We start from the raw sequence: 20,648 nt of genomic DNA, 5'->3' as shown, positions 1-20,648 counted from the left end.
TGTTAACTTTCTACGATTTATTACATTGAATATTACCTTAAGTTAATGAAATATAATATGAATGTTGCCTTGTGGTACAGCTTTTGTGTCGTATTGATATGAAAATGTGAATAAATTACAGATAAAACATTCAGGAAGCCCTCTGGAATGCAGCCCTATTTTCTCTATTTAAATAATTATTCACATTATGCGCTGACTGCGAGGTACGTATCCGACGCATATAACGAGGATCGGGTGTATTTTATATCCTCCGTGGAAAGAAATCTACTATTGTTTGTATATTTTAAAATGGTTTCAAGCACACCTGCTTCCTCAATTTCAAGTCAAGTCATCAATTTTTATTGTCATTTCGACCATAACTGCTGGTACAGTGCATAGTAAAAATGAGACAACGTTTTTCAGTACCATGGTTCACATGACACAGTACAAAAAACTAGACTGAACTACTTAATAAAAAAAAACACAGAGAAAGCTACACTAGACTACAGACCTACACTGGACTACATAAAGTGCACAAAAACAGTGCAGGCATTACAATAAATAATAAACAGGACAGTAGGGCAAGGTGTCAGTCCAGGCTTCGGGTATTGAGGAGTCTGATAGCTTGGGGGAAGAAACCATTACATAGTCTGGTCGTGAGAGCCCGAATGCTTCGGAGCCTTTTCCCAGATGGCAGGAGGGAGAAGAGATTGTATGAGGGGTGCATGGGGTCCGTCATAATGCTGTTTCATTTGTGGATGCAGCGTATAGTGTAAATGTCCGTGATGGCAGGAAGAGAGACCCCGATGATCTTCTCAGCTAACCTCACTATCCGCTGCAGGGTCTTGCGATCCGAGATGATGCAATTTCCAAACCAGGCAGTGATGCAGTTGCTCAGGATGCTCTCAATACAACCCCTGTAGAATGTGATGAGGATGGGGGGTGGGAGATGGACTTTCCTCAGCCATCGCAAAAAGTAGAGACGCTGCTTTAGGAGCCTTGAAGGATATACAACAAATACCAGCATTGCCAACAACATCCAAAACGTGGAAGTGAATAAATAAAAGTAGGTTTCTAATATAATTATTTGTATTAAACATTAAAGCAGAAGTTTGGAAGCAAGTTGGAGGAATGTTGCAGAAGCAAGAGTCGATAGCAGATAACATTACCCGAAGGAAACCACTGTACTCAGTAGATGATGTGGTTTGTTTCATTGCATTTAATAAATTGTTCTATCAAGAGGAAAATATCCAAAAGTAATTTGATCCGAAGAAGCTAAACATATATAAAATCTTTTTCTTGACAATGTCCGGAGAAAAAAAGTCCAGAAAATATATCTTATTAAAACTTAGTAAGAATAATCAAATGCTATTTCATAGATGATCTGAGCATTTGAGAGTGGAGTCCCACTTCTCTCATTTTCACTCTACGTTATGCAGAAGGATCCATCAGACCATAATGCAATTTATGATGAAATCCTCAGTTGTTTGCTGCTTAAAATCAGTAGTCAGGTGTGTCAAAATGCTTCCTCATGAAGGACCACTGTATTTTTTCCCATTGTTTCATTTTTGCTCAGATTAGAGCCAGTATGTCCTTTGCCTCTGAACCTGTATTTGAATTTTAAAATGTGATAAAAATGGATTTGAACTTTATCTTTCCCTGGGTCTTACTGTCCAGATATAGTCAATTGTTTCAAATAAATTTGGTTTTAACTCAATTAGTTTGAGTGCCAGCCACTTTCAGCATGAGATGTGCAAATTAAACAATGCAACATTATACAACACATACTTCCATATGCAAAGTTGAAACAACGTTCCCATACATTTCTTGTGAGGATTATGGTCAAACGAGGAGGAAAACTTTTAAGCAAGTAAATAATGAGACAACCTGGCACCGTTTTCTGTATTGTGCATTTCTAACATTAAAACCTGATGTAAACGAATGCCCAGTATGCTTAATTTGACTGACACCTTTCAATTATGTGACATTCATATTTTCACTCTCTTCTTTTTCTTTAACCAAGTAGAATTAAAGAATAATAAAAAGTCATTCCACCAAATGAGTTCATGCTAGATTTACTAATACAATTTCTTTCCTGTAGCTTTGCAAACTCAGTACTTTAGAAAGCTCCACCACTCTTACCGGCTCTCTTTCTCTCTCCGATGGAATACTTTGATATGCCCTTATCTGATCTGAAAAGGTATTTATGGCTGTTGTCATTTCAGTAACACACTTTATGTTTTAGTATTAGCTCTGTTCTTTTACAGATATCTTTCTGGCTTGTTGTCTCAGTCTTGGAACATCATTTTACTAATTGCCTTGTATTTATTACAAATGTTTTGTTTTAGCAAAATTGTCTTTAGATATTTCAAACTCTATTTATTTCTTAATCATCATTTTCTTGATGGATTTAATGTATTGGTTCTGACCCCATTTATCTATCTGCTTCAAACGTAACACCATAATCTAAAATGAATCCAAACCTACACAGTAGCCTCTTTTTCCACATAATTTTCTTTTAACATATTACTTGCAGCTGCATATTGCTATTTGTCTTAACTGACCATCACAGTTTGGCTCCCACCTTATGAGATCAATAAATATAATAATTCAAATCACTACCGAAGTATCCCAAGGCAGTATCCTATTGCCCATGATCTTCAACTGTTTCATGAATGACCTATTAACACCGGGCTGGAACTCAGGGTATTTACTAATGATTACACAGGTTACAACATCTTAACAAATAAAACAGCATATACCTACTATCGCAAGAACAAGCCAACATTTAGTTTTGGGCAAAGAAGCACCTATTCTAGACATTCACTGGCACTTCTGAAATTCCCTCAACATTTTCATACATACTATGGCTGAAGGAGATCTGAAGCTTGGCACCAGGTAGCAAATTACCATTTTCTAATATGTAAGCCTTTTTATCATCTGCATCAGAAATATTGCTCTATATTCCATGCTTGGCTCAAGGCATTTCAAGGAATAGCTGGCCTGCATGATATGGCAAGGGAAGAGATTGCTGAACCTCTAGCTAGGATCTTTATGTCCTCGTTGTCCACGGAAATGGGACCGGAGGATTGGAGGGAGGCGAATGTTGTCCCCTTGTTCACAAAAGGTAGTAGGGATAGTCCAGGTAATTACAGACCAGTGAGCCTTATGTCTGTGGTGGGAAAGCTGTTGGAAAAGATTCTTATAGGTAGTTATCTGTGGGCATTTATTTATCGCGCTGGTGCAGCAACCCTGAACTCAACAGATGCTTAAGATGGGAAACAGAAAATGCTGGAAGCAATATGCTATATTTTATAGTCAACGCACTCCCCAGGTTTTCCATGACTGCTAAAAATGACTTCCACCTCTTTGTCTTCACTATAAACAAATCTGAGGCACTTTCTACACCAAAGCTGCAGTTACTTAGGGCAGAACTTTCTTTTTTTAAATTAAATGACTGAATCATTAGGACTACATATACTTACCACTTAACTTTTTGCATTTGGTTAATGGTATCTGGAAGAGGAGTATTACATGTTTCTGGCAGAAACAAAACTGCAATTGCTGCAAAAATTGTCAAAGCCGCTATTAAATTCAGTGACACATTTTCCTGATAAGCATCTGTCAAAATAAAATGCACATTTACTTCAAAATGAACCCCAACAGATGCATATAACAAGCATGGGAGCTTCATGTAACTGAGGCCCAAATGCACTCAAAGCTATTTCCGCTGCATGTATATCCAAGTGATTTCCAATTTGGTTTATTTCCACAATGTCCCTGATTTGGCTGCTCTGTTATCTCTTGTCAATCAGGAGATGAGATGGGAAACTTTTTAAATCATCTACTTGGGAATGGAACTAGAATTAGTTTGCTATTTTGTCATAATTTCCATGAATACAAGACTCTCCACCCACATGTTAGTGGACATTTAGAAAAATATTACAGGAGCATGAAGACAAAACCTTTCTTGTTTTATTTTTCAGTTCTATTAGGACATTGACATACTTATTTGACATTTTTTATTGCAGAGTGCTTTGCATCCTGAGCAAATGTCATCATTGCTATGTTTTTCATTTGAAATAAGTGAGAACACGTACATAGAGTCTACCACTCCTTTTTATAAGCACTTACTCAAGTAAACAAAAACTTAGTTTGCATTTTTCACCCTTTCAAATGGTCTCAGAAGTTGATATCTCCACATTGACTTTCTCTATGAAAGAACAGCAAATTTTACAGATAAATAGTCATAAAGAAATCTGAACTTCAATTCTGAACCTCTATTTTGAAAATCACATTTTGGATTAGAAAACTACCTGTTTCAATCTAAGATATAGGAAACTGGGATTCGATAAGTATATTAGTGCACCATTTGCTATGAGAAAAGTGTAAGTACCCGTCACATGGGACCTGACAGCTATGAACCAATTGGAGAACCAATTTGTAAACAACATGTGACATTGAAACAAACTAGATATTCTCTATATCAGTTTCAACAACAGATGCTAAAGGTTTGTTTACATTCTAAGCTACCAATTAGGATGAGATTGTCATCAGTCAATCTCAAATTAATAAAAGAAATTACACTTAAAGTTAACAGTTCCAATCAACTCTACATAAACCAAAAGGCCTGAAATTTCACTGCACTTTAGCACCTAAATGGCAGTTTTATGGCAATGAGCATATTCAGGCAATAACACTTTTGATTGTGGTCAATTGCTTGTAAATTCAGTAGCACCTGAGGCTGAAAGCACAAGAACAACCCTTCACACAGCTTCACGGGTATAAATTAAATGATGGAAATTAGATAGATCTAAGATCGATTCTCAGGGGAATATGGGATAGAGATATGGGAACAGGATCATACTTTGGAATTTGGAAGCAGTCACCTGTCAGTGATCAAAGGGGGTTGACGGTTGGGATGTTTATGATTAGCGGTTATGGGTTCCAATAAAGTAATTGGCATGTGGTTCAGGATGGGTGAAGATGATCAGTTTTGGAGATAGGAAGTTTGAATAAAGTGGGTAGGGGGGCAAATGGAGAGGAGGTAATTAAGTAGAAGGGACTGACTTGTATATTTGCACTAGCCTCAGTCCCCTCAGGTACACCAAAAGCCTGCTTCCTTATGCATGAATGGCAGAGGCTACCCACATTTAAGCAAAATTAGAATGAAAATTGCATCTCTATGTGCCTAGGTCCTGTGTGCATTACACAATGGACACACAGGAAGTTAGAATGAAAACTAATGGAAATCTTCAGTTTTTATTCAGGAACTTTAATAGAATTGAACCAAGCAACTCACAAAGAAACAAAGCAATACATGTAATGAATGAAATGCTAGAGGAACTCAGCAGACCAAGCCGAGTTCCTCAGTATTTTGTGTGTGTTGCTTTTGGATTTCTAGAATCTGCAAATTTTCTCATGTTTGTGACAAATAAGCAATGCTTTTTGAACAGTGAAAGCAGATCAGATCAGTACTCTTCCTGGCGCAGTCCTCACTTCATTGATGCTTACAGATCATGGAAGAGCTCAGGGTTACCAAGGGGTTTTGAACGTTCCCAGCCTACTTTGAAGCAGAAGGACAAACAGAAAGGCACAAAACTCCCCTGAGTGCAATCTGCCTAGACCTAAAAATGACCATGTTGGTCAAGCCAACAGGCAACTTTTCCTCCAGAATGGCCTATTCTCTCCTCCAATATGGAAAGTGTACTGTAAGTGGGAGTGTAACATCAGGTAGTCAGGGTCTGTAGGGAGAACACCAGTAATGCAGCCACATCCAGACTCCTCTCACTGTTGCTCTGAAATTCATTGTTAGACTCGTGGAGTCTACAGAATTTTAAATACAAGGAAGCCTTTCATTCTGCTTAAAGACCTCACTGCAAAGAAAAGACTGATAGCTCCATTAAGAAATTATTTAGAAAGCGTCAAACGTCCATACGGTTTATCAGTATAATGGTGATTAATTGTTGCCTTACCAAACAAAAGAATGTAAGGTGAAATGACACTGCCGATCCTGGATGCCATTGAACTCACTCCGACACCTGTGTTTCTCAGTGGGGTTGGATACAGTTCAGCGGTGTAGATATAAAAGGCACATGAAGTTCCAAATTTTCCAATTAACACCAGCACTGTAGCAACTATTAAGAGATCTAGAAGAAACCGAAATAGCTGTAGACTGGATGGAAGATGCTCTAATTTGCAAGTATAGACTGTATACATCTGTCCCCATATTTGACACATGGCTTAATTTTCCCCAGTACGTGGTAGTTCCAATGCTAACAATCAAGCTCAGATGACTTTCCTCTGACGTTAAAATTCATGGAAAAATAGCTCTCAAAGTGCAGGTTCTGGTGACTGAGAACCTGTTTTGAAGATACACAAAACATACTATATTACTGTTAAACATTTTGGCTTAACGTAAGTGAGGTTCAGTAAACAACAGCATCTCATTTCCACAACAATAATAATTACAAATACAAATTCTACAGCACATTTACAAGAGACAAAGCAGCTTTAAGTTGACAAAGGCAGATGGAAAAAACAGACACAGCCTTTGAGAGTGATATTGAGCATTTTGGAGATAGTAATTAGTCTTTTATAGGGTTGAAGCAGTTGTCAAAAGGGATATGTATGGTCTGGATATTAAAGTCAGAATTGGAGCACAACTATTACAATATTGTAAGGCAAAATCTGGCAAAGGTAAATTTGCATCAGTTGTTTACAGGTAGGTTTTCATCGGCAAGTTTGTGTCAGTCAAAAGTGAATTAATGAGGATTGATTGGATCATGTTCTCAAAAAGGTGAAAATATGGACATGGAACCCTGGATGTCAAGGGATATTGTGGGTGCCCAAAGATAAATATACCGAGAAATGAAAATGAGATAACTTCTTTAGGAATATAGCAAATGTTGGGGTGGGGAGAACTTAAAAGGGAAACTAGGAGAATAAAGAGAGGGAAGTGAATATTACTGTTTGACAAGCATTTTGTGTATATTAGAGAGATCAGAATTTGGAATTGACAATGCAATGCCTTTATGGAGATACTCTGATACTCTTAATTCAATAACATCCAAGAATTCTCCAGAAGAACTCTTGGATTGTCACTGCTTATAAGCAAGTGGATACGGAGCAAATGCTGGTAAATAATGTTGGTATAAATAGATTGTCAGCATGGACATGATGAGTGCAAAAACCGGTTTCTGTGATGTATGATTCTATAGTATTAGGAAAACCAAATGTTAAACGAGATAGTTTATAGAAGGTCATAAATAAAGAAAGTAAAGTGAAATAATTTTTTAATATCGAAGTACATATATGTCATCATATACATCTCTGAGATTCATTTCCCGCCAGGCATACTCAGCAGATCTATAGAATAGTCACTATAACAGGATCATTGAAAGATCAACTACAGTGCAGAAGACAACAAGCTATGCAAATGGAAATAAAATTAAGCAGCAATAAATAATGAGAAGATGAGGTAATAAGATAAAAAGTCTTAAAGTGAGATCATTGGTTGTGGGAACATATCAATGGATGGGCAAGTGAGTGTAGTTATGCCCTTTTGTTCAAGAGCCTAATAGTTGTGGGGTAGTAACTGTTCATGAACCTTATGGTGTGAGTCCTGAGGTTCTTGTACCTTCTATTTGATGGAAGTAGTGAGAAAAAAGCATGGCCTGGGTGATGGGGATCTCCGATGGTAGATGCTACTTTCCTACAACAGCATTTCATGTAGATGTGCTCAGTGGTTGGGAGGTTTTACCGTGATGCACTGCGGCAAATCCATTACATTCTGTAGGATTTTCCATTCAAAGGCATTGTTGTTCGCATACCAGGTCATGATGCAGCCAGTGAATATACTCTCCACTACACAAGTATAGAAGTTTGTCAAAATTTTGGATGTCATGCCGAAGCACCACAGACTCAAAGGAAATATTGGTGCCTCTGTACTTTCTTCACAATGAACTTAGGTGTTGGGTGCAGGCCAGATTCTCTGAAGTAGTAACACCCAAAAAATTTAAAGTTGCTAACCCTCTCCACCTCTGATCATCTTTTGAGGACTAGCTCATGGACCTCTGGTTTTCCTCTCCTGAAGCCTATAAGCAGTTCCTTGGTCTTGCTGATATTGAACAAGAGGTTCTTATTATGATGTCACTCAGCCAAATATTCAATGGCAACCTAGCATTCCCATAACTCACTAATCCTAATCATACATCTTTGGAATTTAGGAGCAAACTGTAATAGGAGGAATCCCACACAGTCTTAGGGAGAAAGTAGATACTCTTTAAAAAATGAGTGAAAACTGTTCTATCCAGATATATTTTAGCTGGTTTTCAATTGGTCATCATGATGTTCATAGAAGTGTAGGCAAGGCAGTAGGCTTCATTTGGACTCTCACGCACATCTGCAGAAGTCAAAATTTGGTCCAGCATCTCGATGTCATATCACCATTAAAATCAGTGAAGTTATTTGGTGGACAGAATGTGAAGACTTTCAGAGTTGGCATATTGTACCAGTATGCTAAAACCTCTCAGAAATACAGCTCCTGTATATTTCATCTGACCATGGGATATTACTTTATAATGTCTGTTAACAAATATCACAGTAGGATCAATATAGAAGCAGTGTAAAATTTACGTGATGGGATGAGTTGAATGAAGAGCACGCCAAGAAAGAGAGCACCCGAATGGCTGAACTTGCGTGAATATTTCCTGAGGAGAAGCCATGTTGCTATGCTGGCTGGAATCTCTGAGGCAGCAAAGAGGAAACAATTGAGATTGTCATCGCCATGGAGATTCGGTATGTTCAATGTCAGGCCAAAGTATCCCATTGTTATAATCATCCTGCAAAAACAAATTCAAATACTTCATGTAAAACATTCTTATGTAATTTCTTTTATATTTTTTAGAATTTCTTTAACTACATTTCAAGTTGTACAGAGAAGTTGTTGATCTGTGGCTTTTGCAGAATTATTTTAGTCACATTCACTAACATCAATAGAAATTTCTTAACTTGGCAGTAAAATAAATTGTACTGGAAGTTATCATGTTGTAAACTCCTCTGTTATCCTGGCAGAATTACCAGCTATTATCTACCCCACAAAAAATACTCTGAATAGGGGATAATCATAAAGTTAGGCAGGCTGAAAAAAAGTTATTAAATTTAACAGCATGATCAAATGAAATAAAACTGGAGAGTTGAAGTTAAATAAAACCTGATACCTATTAGGTTAAACCTACGACTAAAAGCATTTATGTCTATAACACCACACTCCAACTGGCCCAACCTACACCCTTTGCTTACTTGTCACAACTTTCAGCAATAACTTGTGTCCATCATCAAAATCACTGCAGTACAGTATATGTTAGTCAAATTGATGTAATAAATTCTTGCCCTACTTTTGCAAAATGTTACTAGATGCAAATCAATTTTTATCTAATGTGAGGCATGTTAAATCTAACTGTTAAAATGGATAAATTTACCAGACATTAAAATGAGTATGAAGACCCAACTTAGTGGTGGTCTGGGTTAAAGTATTACTTCTCTTACAAAATGTAGTTGCTAACGTGGAAAAGGATAAAGCTGAGCCTGCAGTTTCACCAAACTGTTGTGGAACTCAAAGTGCTGTGAAAGGGGGAATTTGAGGACTAGAGTACCAAATTTGTTTCCAGACTTTCTTCAAGGTGCAAGGAGAGAGGAAGGAAGGACATAAAAGAGCAGTAGTAAAGCAGGTAAGTGATAGATTCTGCAGGACTATTCTCTCCGAAATTTAAAGTGTTTTCCTTAAACATAAAGATCGGTTAGAATATCAGTGGAGAAGGAAAAACTGACTAAAACACTGAATCAATTAAGCACATTTCTAATGTTTTGTATATTTCTTTTGAAACACTTTATTGAAATTAGAGGTACAGCAGGCACTTCAGACCCACTGAATTGTGGCATGTGTAGATTACAATCAGAACTAAGATCAAAATATCACGGATGTCTTAGCTATATGGGAAAGAATGTGAAAGTACACGACAATTATAGTGAAATGAATTTGAGCTGGGAACACAGAATTATTAATGGTGTAATTCTGGGATAACACGTAGCAAGTATCAAAGAGTTCAGAGAGTAATGACAAAACCACTGGGAGCATTGATATGGTGGAGGATAAACAGCCAGAGGCTCTGGCTATTATGGTACTGATGGTATGTGAGGAAGCAGGAAAAATGTCTCAAATAGACAAGAGGACATCAAAAAGCATGACTTCAAAGACAGCAATCTCCACTGTATATAGTGCAGGAGAACTTCAGATGTTTGCAAACATTCTACTTTATCTCCAGATTTCTAAAATCTACAGAATTTCTTATCTTACACTTCCAAAACTTTTTTCTCTTCCTCCTCTGTTTCCATTTTTCTTCTAATTATATCAAATTCTGGGGAGGAAATACAACTGCAAATACTGGAATTCAGAAATAAAAAACTGCTGTAGTTAGCAGGTCAGACAAGTAATGTTAACGAAAATCAGGGATAATGCTTTATGTTGAACTTGCATCAGAAGAATTAAAATGTTGAAATCAACCATTTGTATGTTATAGAGAAAGTTGTTGTGGGGGAACAAAGAGAATAGAGGTGCTGTTAACTAAGAGAATGTGATGAAGGCTTCTTAATCTCACCTGATCTGTCTAGAAATCTCTGCTGCTTTGATTTGATACAAGTGGCCCATTTCACTGAAGGTTTAGATGTACATATGACCAATGAAACTAATGGTTAATCTAGAGATGATACAAATAAAAGGAGATGAATCAAAACAGAGGGGAGAGAAAAATAATCATGGGATTGTGAGATATGTATTTGTCATACTACCAATACCGCCAGTCTGTCCTACTTCTATCTCATGTTGCGAAAGCCCTCAGCCATTTCCTATTTCTGTATTTCTGCTCGTCTCCTCTCTTCACACCCATAACTTGTCCTCCTGACTGCCTCCATATCCAATAGTTCCCCTTCTAGAAATTCCACTGCTATTAATATGACAGCAGCACCAGACACAAGTTCTCTTTCCCTTTCAGCATTTCTCTGTGACCTCCTGATTCAATCTTCCATCTCAGCCAACATACACAACCCTTGAAGAAGCTTCCTATGTAGTCTCAGGTAATGCAATTACCTCTTTCCAGCATCCAGTAGCCTAAACAGTCTTTCATTGAGGTAGTTAACTTGCATTTCATCCAAGTTACTTTACAGCATTTGTTGCTAACAATCTTATTTTCTGCACATTGGTGAAGCCAAACACAGATCTAGTGATCACTTTACAGAATACCTCCATTCAGTCCACAAAGAGAGCCTGAAATTCCAGTTACCTGTCACTTTTATTCAATCTCCAACTTTAGACCCGTCTTTGGCTTCCTACAAGATTAATTAGCTTGGTAAGGGGATAATAAGCACATAGACTTAAAGGAGAGGTAGATGGAATCCATCATGAATTTCTTGCAGGCCACGTGGTGCCTTCAGTGAGAACTCTGTCAAATACATCCATGGCAGCTTGAAATCGTGCATTTACCAGATACAAGCATTAACCGTTGTGAATACATGTTAAAAGAGATGAAATCCTTGAGAAACATGGTCACTGAGATATAAGCACCTATCAAGTGTCACCTATTTGTCAATAACCTGCTCACTGTTGATCAGATTGATCTTCATTTGAAACATTCAACTACAGACCTCAACGCCTTGGTAATGAATGCCACGGATCAGAGACAAATTCTAGAGTTGAGGTTTAAATTGACAAGGCAGGATGAAACTATTATATCATTAGCCACTGGCGAAACCAAAATTTACAGAATTAATCTCCTGACTGAAAATTTACCTGGCTCAAGGGAATTTTGTTGTGACTGCTGGTGGTCAATCATTCCAGTCCCAGGATAATGTGGTATAATTTCCTCAAGGGAGTGTCATTGGCTAACCAGCTTCATTGTAAAAATCAGAAATGTGAATGTCTACTTATGATTGCTCAATGTTCAGTTTCACTTTCAATTCCTCAGCAAATGAAACAACTTAGGCCAGCAGGTAGCAAGAGCCAGACAACATTCAGACATGGTCCGATACGTACTTTCTACCTCCAAAGTGCTGGGCAATGACTGCCTTCAACAAGATTGTGCTTAATTACTTATCATTGACATTCAATACCATTACTACTGAACATCTTGGAGGTCATTAGAAGCCATAAACTCATCTGCATCACCTATACAAATGTTGTTGTCAAAGAGCAGGTCAGATTCATGATGTTCTGTGGTGAGCGATTCATTTCCCAAAATCTCAATGGCTTTCCAATATCCACATGGTGCAAATGAGAAGTGTGGCAGAATTGTCTCCATTTGTGCAGACCTGTGCAACTCCAGCGCATTCTCACAATTTAACACCAACTAGAACCAAGTAGCTGACATGTTTGGCACACCAGTCAGCACATTGAACATTCCTTGCCTCCAGCAGAGGCTTTAGTATGTACTAGTCACACAATACACAACCTTTAATCAGGTTGGCCACTTTGACAACACATCCCATCGAGGCCAGTAACTGCATGAAATACCTGCATCTGCAGTTTCTCAATGGCTCTCAATGTGTACATCTCTGTAGATCTCTTGATTTGAATACTTACCAGACCAGAACGTTAATGATGGTGATGGCTCAGATATTACAGGTTTTTGACAACTGAGTAAATGGAACAGATTTTACTTCATAATTCTTTATGTATTCAAGCTGGAAGAACAGCAGAGAATCAAAATTGCATTATCTTAGCAAAAAAATGTCTGTATTATTTTCCACATCCCTTAGTTCATGAGAATGATCCAGAAGACTGATTATTCACAATTTGCCTTGTGACTTTTTATGTGGATTTCCAGAAACATTGCAAGCATTTTTCACCACTTTCCAGAAGTAAGAATCATTCCTATTCTCAAATCACCAGCAATTCCTGCCTAGTGGAAAATGAATTTGAACACAATGATTCCTCTGGCTTTGTAAAATGAGCTGAAAATTCTCCTGATTTAAGTTTCAATAAGGTTCTAGACAAATACAAAAGCTAAATGTTTAATTGTATGAACTGTGCAAATGGTGCTTTTAAACTTAGTTAAAGGTTTTGTAGAACAGGACATTTTTTCAATAAAATGACTTTCAGCAGGAGACTCCAATTGTTACCATTGGTTGTCTTTTTTGAAGATTTCATAATAGTTCCACTATTTTGAAATAGCAACTCAATAGCTGATCGTTTTCATTCCCTTGCTATTACAAACCATGGAGTTCATTTCCACTAAAATAGTGGTTCATAAGATAAGGCCGAGGAGAAGGCTGCATGATCTGGAGAGGGAATGGAGAATCTACCTAGCCAAAGGTTAGAGAGTTATTGTAATACAGTATACTTCTTACAAAGTGATGGTACAAGGCAAAGGACATCTCTAAATTCCTATTAATTACAAAAATGATCCAGAAATAATTTTCTCCAAAGAGTATCATAACATACAATTCATATTGATCTTTTGATTTGTGCATTTAATATGCACAGCTGCATGTTTGTCAGAATACTTATGTTTTATTTTATGCATTGAAGCCCCAGCTGCAAATGTATATTGATTTGCTTATGGGCAAAGTCAATTTAGACTTGCCTGTGAAATTGTTAATGGTCAAGTAGTCAGGTGAACACTCATTATCTGAGCATGTGTGAGAAAAATGCTAAGGGAGTGGTATCTGTAGAATCAAAGCAGATCAAGGAGTAAACACATTTTGAATGGAATAGAAATTGCAATCACTGAGAGAAGCATATTGCTCTGTATTAAAGGACTGAAGAAACACAGAGAAGCAAAAAGATACTATTGTCGCAATACCTCAAGTTCACTGAAAATCTTCGGTGGTGGAGTGACACCATTTTTCTTTGCTATGTGTCGAATTACTGATTCAGCCTCCTCTACCTTTCCTTTAGACAGTAGCCAGCGTGGAGATTCTGGAATAAACCTAGAATTAAATGAGTTATTTTATAACATGATAATGAAGGCCAAAAGTCTTGAGAATTTACTATTAATATACTCCTTAATAATAAATACCCCACCACTGTCTGTAAGGAGCTTGTACATTCTCCGCTTGACTGCATGGATTTCCTCCGGGTGCTCTGGTTTCCTCCCATATCCCAAAGAATTGCCAGTTGGTAGGCTAATTGGACATTGTAAATTTTCCCATGGTTAGGCTAGCATTAAACTGAGGGATTGCTTGGTGGCGTGTAATTTATTTATTTGTATGTCAATAAATAAATACATCAATCATGAAATTGTATTCAAATTTAGTAGCAGGCTCAGAAATTACAAAAGATTATGAGATGAGTGCTGTCTCATGTGGATTTTAACTTTTGAAAAAATAAGCTGTAAAAGAACCACTGGTGAAAAACATTAATGGAAATCTTTCAGCAACAACACCAGAGTGAAAAATACCCACGTCAGAGTAATATTGCCATTAAATTAATACCTAAAAGCCTCTACATAGTAGCATAAATATATAATCTTTTGTCTTGAAAATTCATCCCATTGAGCTAACTGTCAAAGAGAGTAGAATGTGTTTTTCCAGATTATGTTATATTGGAAAGCTGGCCAGGGATATATTGTGTCACATACATATAGGGACTAGAAAAATGTGATCAGAAATTCACCTGATCCATAACAGCAAATAAAGCTCAGCATATTCCAAATAAATCTAATTCCTGGGTATAGATCTCAATCTATTTGTAGAAGTTCAAACATATTTTCATTAGGCAACATTTCAAATAATACATCATTCAATTTAGTGATGCTCTCAGCATTTTAGCCATGCAGCCAATACTTAAGGTCTAAATAAAGGTAGCCACTTTCACCTTTCACTAAGCCAAATATCTATTGTATGTGGTGAAGCTTCCTCAATAAAAGAAGGAAGTTTGTCCCTCTCCCATATTTTCTTGCAACATGGTCAGAAGCCATTTGGCCCCTCAAGTCCATGCTGATCCATAACGCCATCCATTCTCCACTAATTATCCTATATCCTATCCTTGCCATATTCCCATTGACTCTCCTATGAATCTATCATTTACTAATATATTAGGAGCAATTTACAGTGGCAAATTTACCTATCTATGCCGAAGAAGAAAAACAGAGCATGTGCCGGACACGCACATGAATATAGCAAAAGAACAAGCTCCACACAAGCAGTAAGGTGGATAATAGGTATGAGTTTAGTACACCATTCTAATGCTGTGCTGAAGTCACACACAATGTTCAAAGTGAGGTTACTTTGACAATGATATTGCAGTGAAGCACTATTCTGTCAACAGCTGCATTCCATTCTCCATATTCACTTTGAGGCTGCAATCCACAAATGGATAAACAAATATATGAATTAAAAATTCAGAATCAGAAGGTTTTCTTTTTTGCTTTTCCATCAATCTTATTTACTAATAATGATGACATAATTGCTACTGGATATAGAAGCCAGAATAGCTTTGGCAAGGGGAAAGGTGAAGTCACAACATCTCAATTTAGGGTAAGTGTCAAATAGCACATCTTATAAATGTGATAAAGTTGTAAGGATGTGTAAAGAAATTTGAATTTGGGAGGAATCCAACTAAACCCGATGCAAAGATTGATTCAATATTGTGGGCACTTGGCATAATCAAGGTGATGTTATTACACAGCTGAAGTTAATTTCAGACCCAGCTACATTGGTTAGAACATCCACCAATATATGATCATATCCCGTTGATTAAATGTGTTTAAAATTGAAATGTTTACATACCACCACAAAGGAATGTAGAACAAACAGCAGAGAGCCAGGGTCACTGTTAGAGTCCGCCATTCTCTTATGAAATATGCAACAAAGGGCAGGAATATGTAGCCTAAGGAAAAAAAGACACCAACTCCAATTGTAGAGTAGGTAATCCGCATGGATTCCATAAGAAGTTCAGATCCTGCAAGAAGAATACAACCAGGTTCAGGGCACCGTGAGCTTACGTTGATTGAATGTCACTCTGAAACATTGACAGTGATGTGATCATACAACGTCAATAGAACATTGAAATCTAATGCACATTACAGGCCCTTTCACCTACAATGTTGTGCCGACCAGGAAACCTTCTCTGAAAAATGCCTAGAATTACCCTACTACATAGCCCTGCATTTTTCTAAGCTGCATGTATTTATCCGAGAATTTCTTAAAAGACCCTATTGTATCTACCTCCTTCACTGTGGTTCAGCACCAATTGGTTCTAGAAGTCACATAATTACTTAAATGGAAATTGAGTGTAGTAAAAATAAACCAGTATTAAAAGGTCCAAATTCTGGCGAGTCAGTATCCTGGCAAAAACTACACCATGGAGATAAAAGAACACTCCAAGCAACTCTGCAAAAAGGTTATTGAAAAGCAGAAGTCAGGAGATGGATACCGAAGATACCTGGAGTACAGTTAAGTCTATCATCAAGAAATGGCAAAATATGGCACAGCTGCAAATCTGCATTGAGCAGGCTGTCCTCAAAAACTAAGTGACTGGACAAGAAGGGGTGTAGTGAGGGAGGCCACCAAGAGATCTACGACAACTTTGGAGAGTTACTAGCTTCAGTGGCTGAGATGGAAGAGACTGTGCATACAACAACTGTCGCCCAGGTGCTTCACCAGTTACGGATTTATGGGAGAATGACAAAAAGAGAAAGCTACTGTTGAAAAAAAACCTCACATGGAATCTCAGTTAGAGATTGCCAGAAGGCATGTGGGAGAATCTGAAGTCAGCTGAAAGAAGGTTCTATGGTATGAGAAAACCAAAATTGAGCTTTTCAGCCATCAGGCTAAATGTTATGTTTGGCATAAGCCAAACACCACACATCATCAAAACACACCATCCCTACTGTGAAGCATGGTGGAGGTTGCATCAGACTGTGGGGATGCTTCACTGCGGCAGGCCCTGGAAGGATACTGAAGATAGAGGGTAAAATGAATACAGCAAAATACAGGGAAATCCCTAGAGGAAAACTTGATGCAATTTGCAAGAGAACTGCAACTTGGGAGAAGATTTCTTTTCCAGCAAGACAATGACCCCAAGTATAAAGCCAAAGCTACACAGGAATAACTAATAGCAACAAAGTTAATGTCCTGGAGTGTCCAAGTCAGAATCTACAAATGTAATTGAGAATCTGTTGCTGAACTTGAAAAGGACAGTTAACTCACAATCCCCATGCAATCTGACAGAGCTTGAGTAGTTCTGTAAAGAAGAATGGGGCAAAATTGCAGTGTCCAGAGGTGCAAAGCTGGCAGACTCAAGGCTGTAATTGCTGCTAAAGATGCATCTACTAAATACCGACCTGAAGGAGGTGAATACTTGTGCACTCGGTTATTTTGTGTTTTATATTTGTAATTAATTCCTTAAGGTTTTTATGCTCTTAATGGCATGTGCCTCAAATAACCTCTGACAACCAAGTCCAGCTCCTGGCCTTCTTGTGTAGTTTAGCTACTAAACCCAGCAGAACTGTTTCTTCAGACTGGAGAAGGGGCAAAGACAGGTTACTGTATCGATCTATGCTGTTCCGTTGGGTCCATCAGATGCCTGGAGAGGAGGAGCTTTTTCTCAATATCTTACTGCCCTGGCTTGCACATCTGGACAGCTGTGACACAACATGGTTGACCCTGACCGACAGTGATCCTAATTCAGATCACTTTGTAGAGATCTGTTTTCACTTTGACATGGAAGAGTCTTTTTCTGTTGATCAGTGTAGATCCATTGTGATTAAATGTTGTAAAACAATAAAACAGAAGAACTTCTGGGGGGGGGGGGGGGAGCGGGGTTGTGGTGGTGAATACTTTTTATAGGCACTGTAGGTATAAAGTGAGCAGAGCCCAGTGGTGTACCTGTGCTAATGGTGAGTATGGAGGATATGTTATTGCCAATCTGTACGGACTGGGCTCTGCCTGTAAGATAGTTCTAGTTCAAGTTCAACTTTAATTGTCATTCAACCAAACCAAATTGAGAATCCAGTAGCACAGGGAGGAACTGAGGCTAAGATCTGGGAGCTTGCTGATGAGTTTCAGGGTGATGACAAGCGTTAATGCTGAGCTGTATTCAATGAAGAGCATCTTGATGGATGCATTTTTTTATCTCTTGGAATCAAAGAAGAGGAGATGCAGACAGGACCAAGGAATACAGACAGTGAGTGAGGTGGTAATATTATTAAAATGAGGCAAAGATTTAAAAGAGGAGACTAACACCAATAAAAATGTGGCAAATAGAGGGACAAAGATGAAATTCTGGATGGTGTGGGTTCTCCTTGTTGTTGTGCTCCATGGTGGGGAGGGATTTTCCTGTGATAGACTGGGCTACATCCACCACTTTTTGTAGGATTTCCCATTCTTGGGCATTGGTGTTTCCATACCGGGCCGCGATGAAGCCTGTCAGAATACTCTTCACTGTGCACCTATAGAGGTTTGTCAAAAGTTTAGATGAAATACTGAATCTGGGCAAACTTCTCAGAAAGTAAAGGTGCTGTTGTGCTTTCATTGTAACGGCACTTACATGCTAGTCCCAGGACAGATCCTCTGAACGCTAAGGAATTTAAAGTTAATGACCTCCTCCAGCTCCGATCTTCTAAAGAGGACTATCTCATGGACCTTCAGTTTCTTTCCCCTATAGTCAATAATCAGCTCTATGGCTAGAACATCCTATATTTCGGAAGGATGTTTAGCAGTTAGGCTAAGAAGAAAAAGTCAAAACCAACATAAAAGTCAAAGAGAAGGCATATAATAATATAATATAATATAAGGCGTTGGGAGCGTTGTCCCGGACAGCTACATCTGCACCCGGTGCATCGAGATGCAACTCCTAAGGGACCAAGTTAGGGAACTGGAGATGCAGCTCAATGACTTTCGTCTAGTCAGGGAGAGTGAGGAGGTAAAAGTGAGGGGTTGCAGACAGGTGGTCACTCTGGGGCCACAGGGGACAGAGAAATGAGTCACAGTTAGGATAGGGAAGGGGAAGAGTCAGGTACTAGAGAGTACCCCTGTGGCTGTACCCCTTGACAATAAGTACTCCTGTTTGAGTACAGTCGAGGGCAGACAGTCTACCTGGGGGAAGCAACAGTGGCTGTGCCTCTGGCACAGATTCTGGCCCTGTGGCACAGAAGGGTAGGGAATGGAAGAGGAAGGCAGGAGTAATAGGGGACTCTATAGTCAGAGGGTCAGACAGGTGATTGCGAGGATGCAGGAAAGAAACTCGGATGGTAGTTTGCCTCCCAGGTGCCAGGGTCCGGGATGTTTCTGATCGCGTCCAAGATATCCTGTGGTGGGAGGGAGAACAGCCAGAGGTCATGTACATTTTGGTACCAATGACATAGATAGGAAAAGGGAAGAGGTCCTGAAGGAAGACTACAGGGAGTTAGGAAGGAGGTTGAAAAGCAGGATCTCAAACGTAGTAATCTCGGAATTACTGCCTGTGCCACGTGACAGTGAGAATAGGAATAGAATGAGGTGGAGGATAAATGCATGGCTGAGGGAATGGAGCAGGGGGCAGGGATTCAGATTTCAGGATCATTGGGAGCTCTTTTGGGGTGGTGTGACCAGTAAAAGGGGTTGAAATGTGTCTATTTCAATGCTCGGAGTATTAGGAACAAGCAGGATGAACTTAGAGCATGGATTAGTATGTGGAACTACCATGTTGTGGCCGTTACTGAAACTTGGATGGAGGAAGGGCAGGATTGGATGATGCAGGTCCTGGGGTTCAGGTGTTTTAAAGGGAATAGCATGGGAGGGTAGAAAAGGGGAGGGAGTGGCATTGCTGGTCATGGCTATAGAAAGGGAGGATGCTGCAGAGGGAATCTCCACTGAGTCGGTCTGGGTGGAAGTCAGAAATAGGAAAGGATCAATCACTGTGCTGGGAGTAGTCTATAGGCCCCCAAATAGCCCTCGGGACACAGCGTAGATAAGTAAGTAGATTTTAGAATGGTGCACAAAATACAGGGTAGTAGTTATGGGTGATTTCAACTTCCCTCATACTGACTGACACCTCCGTAGTGCAAGGGAGATAGATGGGGTTGAATTTTTCAGGTGTTCAAGAAGAATTCCTGACCCAGCATGTGGACCGGCCGATGAGAGGAGAGGCTATACTGGATCTAGTCAGGTCAGGTGACAGACCTGGTCAGGTGACAGACTTCTTGGTGGGGCAGCATTTTGATGAGAGTGACCACAACTCCCTTTGCTTCAGCATAGCTATGGAAAGGGATAAAAACAGACAAAATGGTAAAGTGCTTAAGTGGGGAAGTGCTAACTTTGAAGGGGTGAGGCAGGAACTAGCGAGAGGTAACAAGAGAAATTAATGAAGGTAGGGCAGAGGATGTGGTCGACATGGACTTTAGCAAGGCATTTGACAAGGTCCCTCATGAGAGACTCATCCAGAAAGTCATGAGGCATGGGATTAGTGGAACCTTGGTTTTTTGGATAAAAAATTGACTTAAAGGAAGAAAGCAGAGGGTAGTTGTGGAAAGAAAGTATTCTGCCTGGAGGTCGGTGACTAGTGGAGTGCCTCAGGGATCTGTCCTGGGACCCCTGCTATTTGTGATTTTTATAAATGATCTGTATGTCGAGGCGGAAGGATGGGTGAGTAAGTTTGCGGATGACACGATGATTGGAGGAGTTGTGGATGGAGC

The 20,648-nt window shown here is 39.0% G+C and overlaps 1 pseudogene; it reads right to left on the bottom strand.

The window, feature by feature from the left end:
- Positions 1–203: 203 nt before the first annotated feature.
- The window catches only part of LOC132405629 (organic cation/carnitine transporter 2-like), a 34,132-nt pseudogene continuing 13,687 nt past the window's right edge, over positions 204–20,648 (bottom strand).

The sequence above is a fragment of the Hypanus sabinus genome, chromosome 15 (assembly GCF_030144855.1).
Source record: "Hypanus sabinus isolate sHypSab1 chromosome 15, sHypSab1.hap1, whole genome shotgun sequence".
Taxonomy (NCBI): domain Eukaryota; kingdom Metazoa; phylum Chordata; class Chondrichthyes; order Myliobatiformes; family Dasyatidae; genus Hypanus; species Hypanus sabinus.
The sequence above is the reverse complement of the archived record's forward strand: the minus strand, read 5'-3'. Positions and strand labels throughout refer to the sequence as shown.